Consider the following 16,984-nt stretch of genomic DNA (forward strand, 5'->3'; position numbering starts at 1 on the left):
ATACCAGGTAGGCTGAGGCATGAATGGAAATTTGGATTGAGTAGGGAAGCATGGTATGGTAGTCCATGCAGTTATGCAAAGTAACCGTGTCAAGGTGCCGTGGTGCTTAGTGCATCTGTCTACTGAGCAGGGGACCTTGGTCCCAACACCGGCATTGATACAAATTTTAATACGTCGCTTCAGTCTGCATATGTACGTCGTAGATGTTTGACCTGAAGTGGTCTCTGGAACCACATAGTTTCATTTGATGTGTGTTTTATGCTTGAGTTACTCTCAGTGTTACTAAGAAGTGTTTACCGGTTGTTACATTCATAAATTTTTTCTTCACGCGTAGGCTATTTCTCTCTGTTGTCTCCGTGCACTGTGGATAATTCATGAACATTATGAGTGGCGCCTGTAATGTGTACTCGGGGTAAAGGCGAGTTAAATTTTCCTGTATTATTTGAATCCGCATGGGCGTTCTGCTTCAAATTATATTTACACACCACTATTTGAATTTTAAAAAGGCAAACTATGTACATCGCCGAAGATTCCTGTATGTTTATTGGATTCTAAAACTGTGCTGTTCGGTTGTCCGAATTTGGTGAATTTTTCAATTAAATTGTGCAATGTCTGATTCTAAAACTGTATTGTTCATTTGCTTACATTTACTGACGTTTCTCGGAATTACTGTAGAAACATATAAGTATTTTGAGTGCCGTCTTGTAAATACACTCCTGGAAATTGAAATAAGAACACCGTGAATTCATTGTCCCAGGAAGGGGAAACTTTATTGACACATTCCTGGGGTCAGATACATCACATGATCACACTGACAGAACCACAGGCACATAGACACAGGCAACAGAGCATGCACAATGTCGGCACAAGTACAGTGTATATCCACCTTTCGCAGCAATGCAGGCTGCTATTCTCCCATGGAGACGATCGTAGAGATGCTGGATGTAGTCCTGTGGAACGGCTTGCCATGCCATTTCCACCTGGCGCCTCAGTTGGACCAGCGTTCGTGCTGGACGTGCAGACCGCGTGAGACGACGCTTCATCCAGTCCCAAACATGCTCAATGGGGGACAGATCCGGAGATCTTGCTGGCCAGGGTAGTTGACTTACACCTTCTAGAGCACGTTGGGTGGCACGGGATACATGCGGACGTGCATTGTCCTGTTGGAACAGCAAGTTCCCTTGCCGGTCTAGGAATGGTAGAACGATGGGTTCGATGACGGTTTGGATGTACCGTGCACTATTCAGTGTCCCCTCGACGATCACCAGTGGTGTACGGCCAGTGTAGGAGATCGCTCCCCACACCATGATGCCGGGTGTTGGCCCTGTGTGCCTCGGTCGTATGCAGTCCTGATTGTGGCGCTCACCTGCACGGCGCCAAACACGCATACGACCATCATTGGCACCAAGGCAGAAGCGACTCTCATCGCTGAAGATGACACGTCTCCATTCGTCCCTCCATTCACGCCTGTCGCGACACCACTGGAGGCGGGCTGCACGATGTTGGGGCGTGAGCGTGAGACGGCCTAACGGTGTGCGGGACCGTAGCCCAGCTTCATGGAGACGGTTGCGAATGGTCCTCGCCGATACCCCAGGAGCAACAGTGTCCCTAATTTGCTGGGAAGTGGCGGTGCGGTCCCCTACGGCACTGCGTAGGATCCTACGGTCTTGGCGTGCATCCGTGCGTCGCTGCGGTCCGGTCCCAGGTCGACGGGCACGTGCACCTTCCGCCGACCACTGGCGACAACATCGATGTACTGTGGAGACCTCACGCCCCACGTGTTGAGCAATTCGGCGGTACGTCCACCCGGCCTCCCGCATGCCTACTATACGCCCTCGCTCAAAGTCCGTCAACTGCACATACGGTTCACGTCCACGCTGTCGCGGCATGCTACCAGTGTTAAAGACTGCGATGGAGCTCCGTATGCCACGGCAAACTGGCTGACACTGACGGCGGCGGTGCACAAATGCTGCGCAGCTAGCGCCATTCGACGGCCAACACCGCGGTTTCTGGTGTGTCCGCTGTGCCATGCGTGTGATCATTGCTTGTACAGCCCTCTCGCAGTGTCCGGAGCAAGTATGGTGGGTCTGACACACCAGTGTCAATGTGTTCTTTTTTCCATTTCCAGGAGTGTAGCTTGCCATTTCTGGTTCAAATGTTTTTTTCTTGGAACCCAGCACCATGCCATTCCTAGCTCCTAGCTAGATACTACATTTCAACGAGCAATTATGACACCTTGGAAATAAATATAAAACAGAGGAAGTTAAACAAACGAAGGAAGCAATTTATCTTCTTTTTACCATAAGAAATGAGACAGCTGGGAGGATAATACTTTATTGCATATAGGTAGTAATGTATAGAGCATCAATCAATATAAAAAAACTGAATTTAAGCGTTTTGGAAACGTATGGGACGTTTACTCTCTAGAAGATTACAACAGTCATGTCTCATTTTATTTATGAGGTAGCTTCTATTCATGAACGGATATTGTCTGTATTTTCATAATTAACGTGGCTGTCTATAGAGCCTGACTGAAAAATATGTAACAAAACACACGAATACAGTGAACTTGTCAACGATGATTTCCGCCCGAAAATATAGCGAAAATCTTTCACTTTGACAACGCTGTTCATTGGAGTGGGGAGATTCATACGCCCACTACGACAGTGCTAAGTACTCTATGCTAATGGAAACTGTCTTTGTACGAGTACAGGATGAAAAAAGAGAAATTAACATTGCTGTGCCGCTGCCACAATTAAAAATATTTGCTAGTGTTGGGTAATCTTGTATTTACAGAGCGTGGTAGTTTTGTGCGTAATAAGAAGACTAATCTGGTTAGACTTGCGGTATTCTAAGCTAGTCAATGAAGTGAAATGTTGTATGACATTACTGGCCGGGAGACACCGTTTGGGGTGGTTCGGCCACCCGGTGTAAGTCATTTTATTGGACGACACTTGGGGAACTTAAGCGTTCGACTGAGATGAGATGAACGGTGAAGACAACAGAAAATCTCCGACCAGACAGGAATCGAACCTAGGGCCCTGCGATCGAGAGGCGGTGACGCTAACCATTAGTTTACGAGCTTGGCTGAAGACATTCTTTCGACACGTTGGAACGCTTCTTTACTAAATTTTTGGAGTTTTTACTGTTCAGCTCCTGTTTGTAGCCGGAATGGATAGCAGTCGACTTATACGAAGCTAGATCTAATCCAAGAATGGAGGAAACTTGACCAAATGTGAGGACTTGGCAGAGAAAGGGGACAGACGTGATGGCATGAAATCCATTATCAGCAGACATTGCATCAATGTGCTGGATTAAATTACTAATCGGTCCACATAACCTCATGGTATGGGGACATACAACACTGTTGGTGGTCAGTTCGTCGGATGAAAGACTAAGTTCGGCAGTCTCTTAGTTGCTATTCGAGAAGAGTAGACTACGTGCCGGCATCGGGTTTCACCCATCATTTCTCCCATCATCATCAAGACAACACAAACATTTGGTCATTTTCAGCCACCTACACGAGACTTGCAGTGCTGCCCAAGTAGCATCAAGCACCACTCTTATAGCAGGATATAAGCCACACAGCTGCACAAAAAAGAAATAAATTGATCCTTACCGTTTTGAATTGCCCTTTTTGAGTGTAAGCGTACCCTTTCTCTCAAAATCTTATCAAAAGCCGCAAGATTTTGTCTGCTGACAAGCTCCTTTTAGAGAATTACATATTACACCACAGAAAAAAAATCAACACCAAGGACGAGATTATGTAACTGACAAGTGAGGCGACAGGTAGTTTGTCATTGTAGGAGTATACAATATCAAATTCAGGTCAAATGAAACACACACGCCACCGTAAAGGGTTCCGAAACAGTCGCTTCAGCACACACTGTATCCCCTTTTGAGGGCGACGCAGATGATTATTGTCGCATACAAACGATCATGAAGGTTCCGGATGGCATCCTGCGATAAACTGTCCCAAGCATATTGTGCCTTTTGTTGCTATTCGGGGATGGTTCTTGCAGACTCTGGAAAGCGAGTAAGTTCCCACTCATTATGTCCCATACTTTTTCTGCTGGCGAGACGTCTGGAGATCTTGCTGACCGGGGCAGTTGTACACCACGAAGAGCGCATTGAATCGCAGCAGCAGTATGTTGGCGTGCTCTGTCCTGCTGAGAAAGCACATCACCTCCATGTCGAAGGAATGGCAGTAGCACCGGGACAACAGCCTGTGCAATGTGGCGAGCACTGGTCTCTTTACCCTGCAGTAACACCGCGAAGGCTTAGCCGAGCGGTCTAGGGCGCTGCAGTCATGGACTGTGCGGCTGGTCCCGGCGGAGGTTCGAGTCCTTCCTCGGGCATGGGTGTGTGTGTTTGTCCTTAGGATAATTTAGGTTAAGTAGTGTGTAAGCTTAGGGACTGATGACCTTAGCAATTAAGTCCCATAAGATTTCACACACACTTGAGCACAACACCGCGAATTATAACGGATGGCCCTTCACAGCATGAAGGGTGGAATGAGACCTCTATTTTGTGGCTCTGGAATAGGCAGCTCACAAGAGTTACATCATACACGTGTACATACATCACACGCATTGAGAGAGAACCTACTCTCATCACTGTTGAAAGCAGAGCGCCATTCTGCTCTCCAGTGGATTCTTTTACGACATCAGACTAGCCATGCTTGGCAACGTCTTAGTGTCAGTGGTAATCTGGAAAGAGCCACACGCAATCTTAATCCCGCTGCAAGCAGATGGTTCCCAATGCTCCTTGACGACACAGCAGGTGCAATACGTGTCCGGGTTTCGTCCCTGGATGGTGTTCGTTCAGCCACCGCTGCTCGGACAACGCGTCGATCTTGACGTGCATCTTTACTAAGTGACATCCAGAACGTCGTCTATGGGCTTGGGGCTGTTCCACAAATTGGTATTGAAAGCAGCGACACACCACCTATACATTGTTCGCAAAATATGTAGCAGTCCGTCAGTACGTCTATCCAGTTTCCCGCAGGCCTGCAATATGAACCCAGGCAAATGGTTGAAGCTGTTCAATACTAGTACGTTCTCGTCGGTGGAGCATGGTTGTATCCTGGAATGAATGTTGCGGACACTGTTCACTTCTAAACACAACAGTTACTGGCTGCAGAGTACAAAACAGAGGGTGCACAGACAGGCATCATGAACTCCATCTCAATACAGATGGCTGTGACAACTAAATCACTAACGTTACTATGCCTAGGTATGCCTGGTGCCGCTGAACGAAGTTCTTGAGAGTGCTGCATTTTTCCGTGTTGGTGTATAATGCTTGCTCGCACCCACAGCATTACATCTTGCTGTTACGTATGCAACGTTAATGTACACGGTTTGTTATTTATACAGAGTGGTCAGAGCCAGTGTGAACCGCTTGAATCTGCACTCGCAACGGCCTGATTGGCTAACTTGAATACTAATTAACTCGGAAACGTCGCAACATATCAAATTTTTTTGTAACAATTATTTCTCAACACAACCTGTCCTGCAACACCCTTACAAGCTTTTCAAGCTGTTTCTTACTACCTTGTGTACCTGTTTATAATGAAACATATTCGATAAAGCAAAAGTCAACAGTGGGGGCGCAGCACGAAAACCAGAACTCAACAAAAAAGTAGTTCAGTAATAAAAAACCGCTGTCTAGGACACAAGTGACCCAGTACATTTATTGGACAGTCAAGCGCTAGACGCTAATTGGTTGCCGTTTGTAGATCCACAGTGGTGAAATAGTTATGATTACGGTTATGATCATGTGACAGTAAGTCCTCTACACCGCAGTTTAAAGATTCTGCTCCTTATATACTATGTCGTGCACAGTACGGCATAACACATTAAAAAGTTGTATACAACTCAACTGTAGTTAAGTGTTAATTTATATGATTATAAACGTAATATAATCTTAAAAATCTTAGATGGCAGGACGTTACACGTAATAAGTTTCTTTTTTCTGTACTTTGTTTAAATATGGTACTAGAATATCAGTATGTTCTCAGCGTTCACCACATATTCGTAATAAACAAGGTAATCGCAAATTTTATTCTTAAAGTGATCGATCGTTAGATACCCATATTGCTTGAGATTTACCTGTTTTCACAAAAAAATGTAAGACAAATGGCAAAAGCTAAAAATATTAGTAACATCAACAATCCAAATGTTTTCGAAGATAGCGAGATATCGGATGAGCAAAATCTCTTAATTAACGAACCGTAATTGTGTACTACCGGTAGGGTGCCGTCTAAAAAAAGAAGCACAGTATCCTAGGAATAATGTATTTCCACCTAATGAGACAATCTGAATTGACATCCAAGTCTGCACGTGCGTAGAACTTGGAGAAATCATTTCTGTTTCCTGTCTTCTTTATTTTGTGACACAAACATAATACGGAGGTTAGTCAAATGAAAATGTTAAATGCGTAATAAAAAGAGCGAATAATGAAGCGTGTACCTGGTAAGTTTGTGATCACGTGCCTAACTATGATGAATGTTCACTAAAACCGTTCTTTTATTAGGTTCCTGAATAGTGAAGACGTGAAACCTACTGAAATTCACCGCAGAATGAAGATGCGGTGCGGTAATTTACGTTACTCACACCAGGAACTTCTAGGAATGGAGTCGGAAGTTCGTAAATATTGTGGTATCCGTGGCCAATATTCCTCGCACAGGAAAGGCGCTTCTCGCCGTGGAGCCAGGAAACTATTTAGCCTTTGAGGCTATTGTGACGCAAAACAGCTGTGTGACATTGAATGACTGTAGTATTTGTAAGCACTGGGACATCAAAATCAGACTAGCAGAGGAAAAAAGAACACTCCTGGCTAAGGGAAGTCTGTTAGTGTCAAACATAAGCCTTACTTTGAGAAAGAATTTCTGAGAATGTACGTTTGGCGCACAGCATTGTATTGTAGTGATATATGGACTGTGGGTAAATTGGAACAGAAGAAAATCAAAGCATTTGAGGCGTGGTGCTACAGAAGAATGTTGAAAATTAGGTGGACTGATAAGGTATGGAATGAGGAGATTCTCTGAAATATAGCAGAGGAAAGTAATTTATGGAAAACACTGACAAGAAGAAGGGACAGGATGATAGGACATGTGTTAAGACATCAAGGAATTGCTTCCATGGTACTAGAGGGAGCTGTAGAGGGTAAAAGCTGTGAGGAAGACATATACTGGAATACATCCAGCAAATAATTGAGGATGTAGGTCGCAAGAGTTACTTTTCGGTTGGCAGAGGAGAGGAATGCGTGGTGGGCAGCATCAAACCAGTCAGAAGGTGATTCAAAAAGGGAAAAAAGCGTTGGTTCAGTGCAACTGACTGTAAACCAGCGCCTTGGATTGTCAAGAAAGTGTTTGAGGTGGGTCTCCCTCCAACTAACTCATGAGTTAAAACAGCGACGTGTTAATTACCCTAAACAAACTCTGTGGGGTGTTGAAGAAAAAGTTTCGAAGATAACCATCAGCAGAGAGGGCTGTGCTGACATCCGTTCTTCAAGAAAAAGGTTCATATTGAATCATGATCTGCGGCGGGATGGAGTCGCATAAGCACATAGCGACCAGAGTGGTGTACCTAGTGGACTTGTTCTTCACCAGCAGTTAGACTAATGTAGTTTATTACTGAGAGCTTGTATCACAACACTTGGACTATCTTGAGTTAAGTAATTTTCTTTTCTTATGAATAAAGAACACAGTTAATATATGCATGCAGTTTGTGTTATACATAGAGGATACTGGCCACCAACTAATCCTCTCCTTGCTTCTCATGCTACAAGTCTACAGTGACAACGAGACGACATAAAAGCTTCGTTGCCTCGCTTGCATAATAAAATGTATTAAAATATTTTATTTGTTTATATGCCGTATTGTAAATTAAACCGATGTATAATAACGTTGTGGGCATTTCAAAAGTTCGACTGTACGCAAGAGAATAAAACAGAAACGTATTATGCTTGGGTAGGAGACAGGCGCATCATTCACTGATTAGCATTTTGCAGATGTCCGCAGTAAATATGGTTTCTTATTTGTGGTAATACATTTTCATTTGCTTCAAGTATGACCCATCTATCTACAGGAACTCATGTGACACATTCACAGTAGCAAATGTTATTGGCCATGGTCTTCATTCCGGTGACAGGCATGATACAGTTCTTTACTCTATTCTGTACAGATTTTTTACCTCATACACAAAATACACACAAACACACACACACACACACACACACACACACACACACACACACACACACTGTCCTATTATAAAATCGACAATTGCCTATTGACTCAGGATGTGTTTATTAACTGACCGCTTCTTTTAGTCAAGGTGTATCAAACTGTTTTTCTCCTCAAGTCTATTCAGTACATCTTTTCTAGTTATCCAGTCTAGCCATCAGGTCTTCAACATTCTCCTATGGCACAACATATAGAAATCTTCAGCAGTATTCGTGTCTGAATCTGAACTGCTTATTGTCCACTTTTCCGTCTCAGGAAAGACGTTCTAATACATAAATTTATATTTGGTGATAATATAAGGCGTCATTAATATTAAATGATTCAGAATAATACGCGACACGAAGCCACTTTCTCCACACTGACAACAGCTTTATTTACATACAGCACATAGAACGAACTGTTCCTGAACTTCAAAGTCTATTTCATAGTTTTCAAACATACTGTGAACAAATCTCTACCGAAATCACAGAGAAGTTAGAATTTATGTAATCGATAATCATCATAATGTTTACTATGGAAGAATTACTGCTGCAATACTGGCCTACCTCTGATGACACTGTAAACTACTTGTTTTTCTCCCATAAATTACTTTACAGTGTTGTATTTATTTGATTAAATGTTCTCAGTAATGACGAATTGACAAAATGCACTGCAGTGTGGCAGTCTCCTGTAAGATGGGGACAATGTCGTATACATTCACTCACATTAGATTTGATAAACATTAATGTATAAAGTTAACTGTTTAATAAGGCATTACATATGAAAAAGACTGTCTTTCTATAAGTAAATTGTATTAGAATTATTTAAGTGTATCTGACCAACTACTGCTGTGAGGTGTTGGACTGTGTGACTAAGGGAATACAATTTTGAGAGCAACTTCTTATGTTTTATAACGACCAAGCAACAGTAGCAATAATCTCAAAATTTTTTATACTGTCTAAGAGGCTACAGAAAATGTCACACTAGGACAGTTTCCGACTTACACTCAGTGGCACATTAAAACTCTATGTCACACCGGGATTCGAAAATAACATTTATGCTTTCCTGGGGTAAGTACTATGGGACTTAACTTCTGAGGTCATCAGTCCCCTAGAACTTAGACCTACTTAAATCTAACTAACCTCAGGATTCGAACCTGCGACCGTAACGGTCGCGAGGCTCCACACTGTAGCGCCTAGAACCGCTCGGCCATCCCGGTCGGCGGGGTAAGTACTCTACCGAAGGAGCTATCGCAACACGACTCACACGACTCATACCCCCCTCCCCCCCCCCCCCCTCCCCCCGTCGACTCGACTCTCCTCCCCACCATCACCAATCTTCCAGAATGCACAGACATTCCCTGCGTAATTTGCATGACTAGCACCACAGAAGAAAGGGCATGGCGGAGAACTGGGTTATCCATAGGCTTCAAGATTATTACCAGAATGGATTTTCACTCTGCAGTTCCTTCCAGGAATGCTATGCGCGCAACATTTACGGGAGGGGTTTGCGAGGTAAGAGAATTGATGGCGGAAATTAATCTATAAAAACGGTTAGTGAGGTATTTTTTTTCTTTTTAAATTTATTTGCTTTCGGGCCGAGCCCATTTTAGCCATCTCAATAGTAACGTCATTTATAACGACGCGGAAGTAAGGGCAGCACAACACCCAGTCCTCGAGTGTAGAAACCTCTGACCGAGCAGCTAACGAGGCAGACGAATCGTGAGTTATCCTTAGATATCTCAGGCAGGAGAGCATATGCCTGCGAAAGTCCGTGGTCTCACAAGGGGAGGCCGCCAATTGTGAAATTCAGATTCGATTCATACTGCGCATAATAATAGCTCATGGCCAGAGGTGTAATGTGGCAAAGCACCAAGATGCACTTCTCAGCCGTTGTCGAGAAAATCGACAGTTAAAAGAAACCGTTGCGGTGAAATGCTCTCTACGATTAACAATGTTCTACAGCGTCGTGGCGCAGCGGTAAGTGCTCGGGTTCGTAATCCGAAGGTCGCCGGATCGAATCTCGCGCCCTCCAACTTTTTTTTTGTATTTGTTTTTTGTAATTCATATATATATATATATATATATATATATATATATATATATATATAAAATTCCCGGCAATCAGTTGCAACAATTATGCATATAATAAGTTGTTGAAAGTCGTTTCTCGTGGAAAAACTGGCGACTTCGAACATCATTACGTTTTCCGCAAACAAAGTTGTATTTCACAAATGTTATTAATTGTCTTCATAATGTTAACCACGTATAGTTAACGGAAGACGTAGAAACGATATTCCGAAACGAATACATATAGCGTAAGTCAAACGTTCGAATCAGAACAGAGACCCCACGAACACAAATTTGCTGTGGCAGGTATGAAATATAAACTCCGTTACTCGCTCGTTACACTTGAAGGACAGATGTTGAATGGGCCGAAACGAGCAGCCGCATAACAGCGTAGTTGCCTGCTAACTTCGAAAGAAGGTAGATGCGGTCCCTAGCGCAACTTATAACATCGTCGAAAATCAGTGCGGACGGGAGAGCTTTGGTACACCCTGTTAAACAAACGGAAAAATGGAGGCGGTACAATTGGAGAGCGATCCGCCTTCACCAACATGCATAAGCAATTCATTAATAGTTTATATATATATATATATATATATATATATATATATATATATATATATATATATGTGTGTGTGTGTGTGTGTGTGTGTGTGTGTGTGTGTGAATTACAATAAACTAATAAAAAAAATTGCATGGCGCGAGATTTGATCCGGCGACCTTCGGATTATGAACCCGAGCGCTTACCGCTGCGCCACGACGCTGTAGGACATCATTGATCGTAGAGAGTATTTCACGGCAACGGTTTCTTTTACCTGTCGATTTTCTCGACAACGGCTGAGAAGTGCATCTTGGTGCTTTGCCACATTACACCTCTGGCCATGAGCTTTTATTATGCGCAGTATGAATCGAATCTGAATTTCACAATTGGCGGCCTCCCCTTGTCAGGTTAGAAGTTTCGGCATAGAATTTTAATCTGCCAGATAGCTTCAGATCAGTGAACACTCCACTGCAGAGTGAAAATTCATTCTGGAGAGTCTCGCTATAGATCACTGTATTCCCTATGTGGTTTTATGGGAAACGTGTTCACGTAAGGCCTTTCTCGTAATTTGGAAACGAAATAGAATGGTTTAGCAACTGTGCCAAGGTGCCATGGTGGTTAGTGCATCTGCCTAATGACCAGGAATCCTTGGTTCAAATCCCAGCATTCATACAAATTCTAATATGTCGCTTCAGTCTGCTTGTATATATCGTCGATGTAATGCAAAAGAAACAGATGTTTACTTATTTCCTTTTTTTCCTATTTTGGTGGACATTTTTCGTTACCGCATTAAGGTATTTGGACGAGCTAAAGGAGTATCGTAGTTCTTGGATGGGTAACGTTGGTAGTTGACATTTGGTTATTGTGGTCAGGAGGTACACTGTGTTTCCACACCACTGCTCAGCCCACTGTGCTGGTAAAAAAGCGTGTGTGGGAAAGTTTTAGCTGGAATTTGGTTCCAAACGGACACCAACTGACATGTGTGGAAGATGGTGACCGTCGGCAAACTGTTCCAGTGTCCCGTAGGAGTACGACGCTCGACAGTGTTCATCCGACGGGTGGGAAGGGCTGCGCCATGGCCACGAGCAGCGCCATGAGCGGGTCTGGTGGTGGAGCGGCGGCCGGCGCGAGGCTCGAACCCAGGACCGCCGGGCCCAGGCCGGCACCCTGCGCGCCCAGCCGCAGCAGCTGCATCGTCGCCAACGCGTCCAGAGCGTGCATCAGCGGCGCCCCTGCAACATCACACACCACGATGTACCTGGGTACGGAAACAGGGCGGGCAGAAACGTACAGGGGGAGATGTTCAGAAGGCTTTTCCAGACAGGAGAAGGAACGATGAATCCAAGTGATCTCGTCTAAGTTTATGATGGTGTATTGAACTACCTGGCCAAACGATGGTAGTACTGTCAACTTTACATCTGATTGCCGATCTGGCTACCAAGCGATGCAGGGCATACGTGTACGTGTGGCATCACGGGTTGCTTAACCCGTTAGAACATTCCACCCTGCTCCCTGATAGCGTAACAGGCTTCTTTCGTATCAGAGACCGGTCACGCAGACACGAGAGCTTTTAGGTGTGCAGCAAACATCAACGGAAATTTTAGTTCCTAGGCTCTAGAGAACCACGTGAAAGGATTTCATCAGTCTATGCATTTTCCAAATATGGTGACATATACACATTGTCCTTGACAACTGGATCCAAAGTGAGCAAGCTCGCCATCTATGGGGTAGCATTGTGAGGTTGGCGCATGATCTACAGAGTCCTCGATCACCGATTTGTTTGATTGATACACAGTGGAACTATTACCGACTCTTAACACAGGTGTGGGCTAGTTCTTCAGGATGAACCACGTGACCTGTCACGCTACGAGCGGCACATCCTCAAAACTAAGTTGTGTGTTCTACAGAAGTCACAATTACATTAAATGTTAATATTTCTCCTAAAAATTATTGGTGCAGGCAACTGGTCGCGAATAATTCGAGGACGAGGGCCATAATTCTCAGCCTTATTCCGCCTGGCATATAATTTGTTGGTAAACATTGTGCAACAAACCAAGACAGTTTTTATGTTTACTGACATCCCAATAATTTTCCTCGGTGGCCTTCTTCGTCACAAAGTTTCCGTCAAATGCAAGAATTCTGAATAGGTCCTATTAAAATAATTATACACTGTTTCACCGGAATAGGCTGTTCATTTTATGTATGTGTATAATTGTCTACTATACACAATAATTGCATTAAAATAAGTCAATGATCACTTCGCACAAATTCACTAGAAACACTAGGGTTGAATGAAAAGTAATGCCTTCACCTTCGTTGATTGGGTTTGTATGGGAATATTTTAATAAATAAAATAATCCTTAGAATGTGAACTTTAATTACCAATATTCACTATTCCAAATTAGCACCAGCCAACTGGATACATTTCTGCCAACAATGAACAAGTTTTCTGAAGCCGTCACGGAAGAAGTCGACACTGTTTCCGCAACCACAGTCTCACAGTTCTCTCAACGCCTCAATAAGAAGCATAAAGATGTCTCCGCAGTTCGTCTTTCATTATAGGGAACAGATGGAAGTCAGACGGTGCTAAATCTGGACTGTATGGAGGATGCCGTACGGTGGTGGGATTCAGTCTCTGAAGTTCTGCTGTGGTGGCACCTGAAGTGTGTGGTTTGGCATTGTCATGCTGCAGGAAAACATTTCCCTTTTCCTTTCAGACCCTTGTTAGCCGTCGTTCCAGAGTTCGCAGCATTATAATGTAACGCTCTGAATTTATTGTGGTTCCGCGATCAAGGAAATCAACATGGATAACACCATCTGCGTCCTAGGACATTGTGGCCATGATTTTTCTAGCTAAGGGCTGCATCTTGAGTTTCTTTTCTGAGGCGAGTCTTTGTGTCGATACTCCGAGTCGTGATGGTGTATCGACGTTACGCCTCCTGTCACAGTTGCATGGAGAAAGGCGTCACCTTCAATCTCGTAACGCGAGAGGAGTTCCTGGCATATTACAAATCTGTGTGCTTTCATCTCAGGAGTCAGCATCCGGGATACCCATCGTATACAGATCTTCCGATAGCCAAGCAAAGTAATAATGTGACCCACACGTTCTTGTGAAATGCCGATTGTGCTTGCAGTTTCTCTCTGAATGATACGACGATCGTCCTGAATGAATCTGTCAACATTTTTCTTGTGAAACTCTGTGGTTGCTGTCACAGGACGTCCAGCTCTTTGTTTGTCACGCAGGTCAGATGTTCCCACCTTAACATCTTTAAACTTACTCAACCAATGACGCACAGTACTCACATCAACACAATCACCATAAACTGCTTTCATTCTCAGATGAATCTCCTTTGGGGCGACACCTTCTGCTGTCAAGAATTCAATGACTGCACGTTGCTTAAATCCCATTAACCGACATTCTGCGCAGGGTTCCATACATTACACGGTAGCAACACAACCGTTTAGTGCTAAGGCTTCCTGCCAACTGAAACTGTAGAAGAGAGGCTACGGGACAAGCCAGTACCTGCTGCATACCAATGCTGCCAACTGTTAAAGTGTCACGAAGATGGAGGCATTACTTTTCAGTCAACCCTCGTAATACACAGAACTTTACACAGTGACTACACACAACTGTATCTGATCGAATGTATCCGAACACCTATCAATGAACATTAATATGGGGTGTGTCCACCCTTCGCCTTTATGACTGCTTGAACTCTACTGGGAGTACTTTAAGTGGTGTGTGTGAGGTAATGAGCGAGTTGTGGCGCCCTGAAAATAGAAGTTCGGGGTTGATGAGGCCGCGCAGGGGCCTATGGGAGGGAGGGGGGGGGGGGGGGCGGTCGCGGCGCAGCAGCAACTACATGGTGCAGAATGTTAGATTTGGAAGAGTGGTAGCCCCAGCGCATGGTCCAGCTGCGTGGCTGGGAATTCCATGGTGACGCTGTGTCGATGAAGGAGACACACCGGGAGTGCCAAAGATGGCGGACCTTGTGAAACCTTAATGGCAGACATTTCACAGTTCGTATAGAAATTAATAGTAGCCACATGAATATATTATCCGGTATATACTATTCATGAAGAAATTGATCAAATATTTACTGTGTTTTAGAATGCACAGAGGCATTAGTCTACTGGCCTACTTTTGCTTGCTATTACTTTGATATATGTTTGTTTGATCTGTTTATATATTTAATAATGTATGCTAGAGCGTGTTTATGGTCCAGCCATAGGAATATTTATTTACTTTAAAGTTATTTAAATATAAGTCCAGTTTTTCGAATGTGTTTCATTATGTTTGTGTGGGTGTGTTGGCTTGAAGATACGGCGCGAGCGTTCTAGCCAATCACAGCGCTCGTGAATGGGGAGACTGGATGGAAGTGGGAGAAGAGTACGGCACAGGACATGGGAGGTGCTGGACGCGATGGCGCGACGGACGTACGGTCGCAGGAAAGACTTGGCGTGTGGAGCGGTTTGCGCGTGGTCGCGAGAGATAGAAATACTTCGGAGTGCGGACTTGTGAACTTGTCAGATTTCCGAAGTTTCTACAGTGAAGACGTAGTATGCGTTCAGAAGTGAATATCTCGCGAGCTACACTGTTGTTCATAACTAATTACGTGAAGTAGGAATCTATTGTTTCCCTGTTATTCAACTTATATTTTATTTAATTGCTGGACCATCGACACCAATAAGTGTTTTGCAGAAATATACTGCATTCTCAAAAGTACTTCTACTATTGTACTCACCATTTAAAGCCGTTAAGATTGTACCTGCATATTTTATTTAATTGCAATCTTTCATTTATAAATTTATATGTTACATTCATAATTCGCAATTGCCGAGTGATAGAAACCTTCTACCATTCTATTCATATGTGTATTCTTATCGTATACTGTAGACTCGGCAGCATTTGGCCTGTAATGCGACAACTACATATCTCAGCCCCTAGACAACGACTCCAGCCAAAACTTTTAATATTGCAACTCGGTAGGAGCGTACGTAATTGAGGGTCAGCACACCACATTTTTTAAAGGAAAGCCCGCAGGTGTCTGAATGTTTATGGAAGAATTGCAGCCTATTCTCCTACAAGACCGGAAACCATAGAAGACAGTGGTGTTGAACGCCGGGGTGCACAGGGAATTCGGCTTTGTAACTCATCTCAAAGGTGTGGCATTCCGTTCAAGTCGGAACTCTCGGCAGATTATTCTATTTTAGGAAGGTTACTGCCCACAAAGCATTGCCTCACAGATGTTGCTTTATGAAAGGTGCATTGTCATGCAGACTCAATGTCATCGTCTCCGAACAGTTCCTCTACAGTACACGATACACAATGCCCTAAAATGTGTTCATATCCTCTTACATTTAGCTTTTCCTTAAGTGCAATAAGTGGACCACATACTACCTACGAAAAAAACACATACCACAACACCACCCCCTCCGTACTTCAGAATGTTCAAATGTGTGTGAATTCCTAAGGGACAAAACTGCTGAGGTCATCAATTCCTAGACTTATGCACTACTTAAACTAACTTAGGCTAAGAAGAACACACACACCCGTGCCCAAGGGAGGAGTGAACCTCCGGTGAGAGGTGCCGTCCGTACTTCACTCTTGGCGCTACACATGATGGCAGTTAATGTTCTCCAGGAATTCGCCAAAATCGAAACTCTCAATCAGATTGCTACAGGGCATAACGTGATTCATCACTCCAAATCACTCGATTCCAGTCATCCACTGTCCAGTGACATCGATATTCACAATACCTCAAGCGTCTCTTAGCACTGATAACAGAAATATGTAGCTTATGAGATGATCGCCCATTATAGCCCACTGTTCTTAACTCCCCACACACAGTCATTGTGCTAGCAGGACTACTACTTACAACTCCCGAGTGATTCCTTCTGCAGATTTCATGCGATTTTTTACAACCACGCAACGCAATGCTCGACTGTTCCTCTCCTTCACGTGTCCATAGTCACATCGTCAACAGTCAACTTGGTCAGTTTTAGAAAGGGTTGAACTGGCCCTGATGGATTTGTGAACTCAGGTGAGATCCAGTGACTATTTGACGTTCGAAGTCACTGAGCTCTCGTGATCAACCCAATATGCTGTTACTCTTCCCTACTGAAGCACACTACTCCCTGACTCTATTC

This window comes from Schistocerca nitens, chromosome 5 (genome assembly GCF_023898315.1).
Source record: "Schistocerca nitens isolate TAMUIC-IGC-003100 chromosome 5, iqSchNite1.1, whole genome shotgun sequence".
NCBI classification, from domain to species: Eukaryota; Metazoa; Arthropoda; class Insecta; order Orthoptera; family Acrididae; genus Schistocerca; species Schistocerca nitens.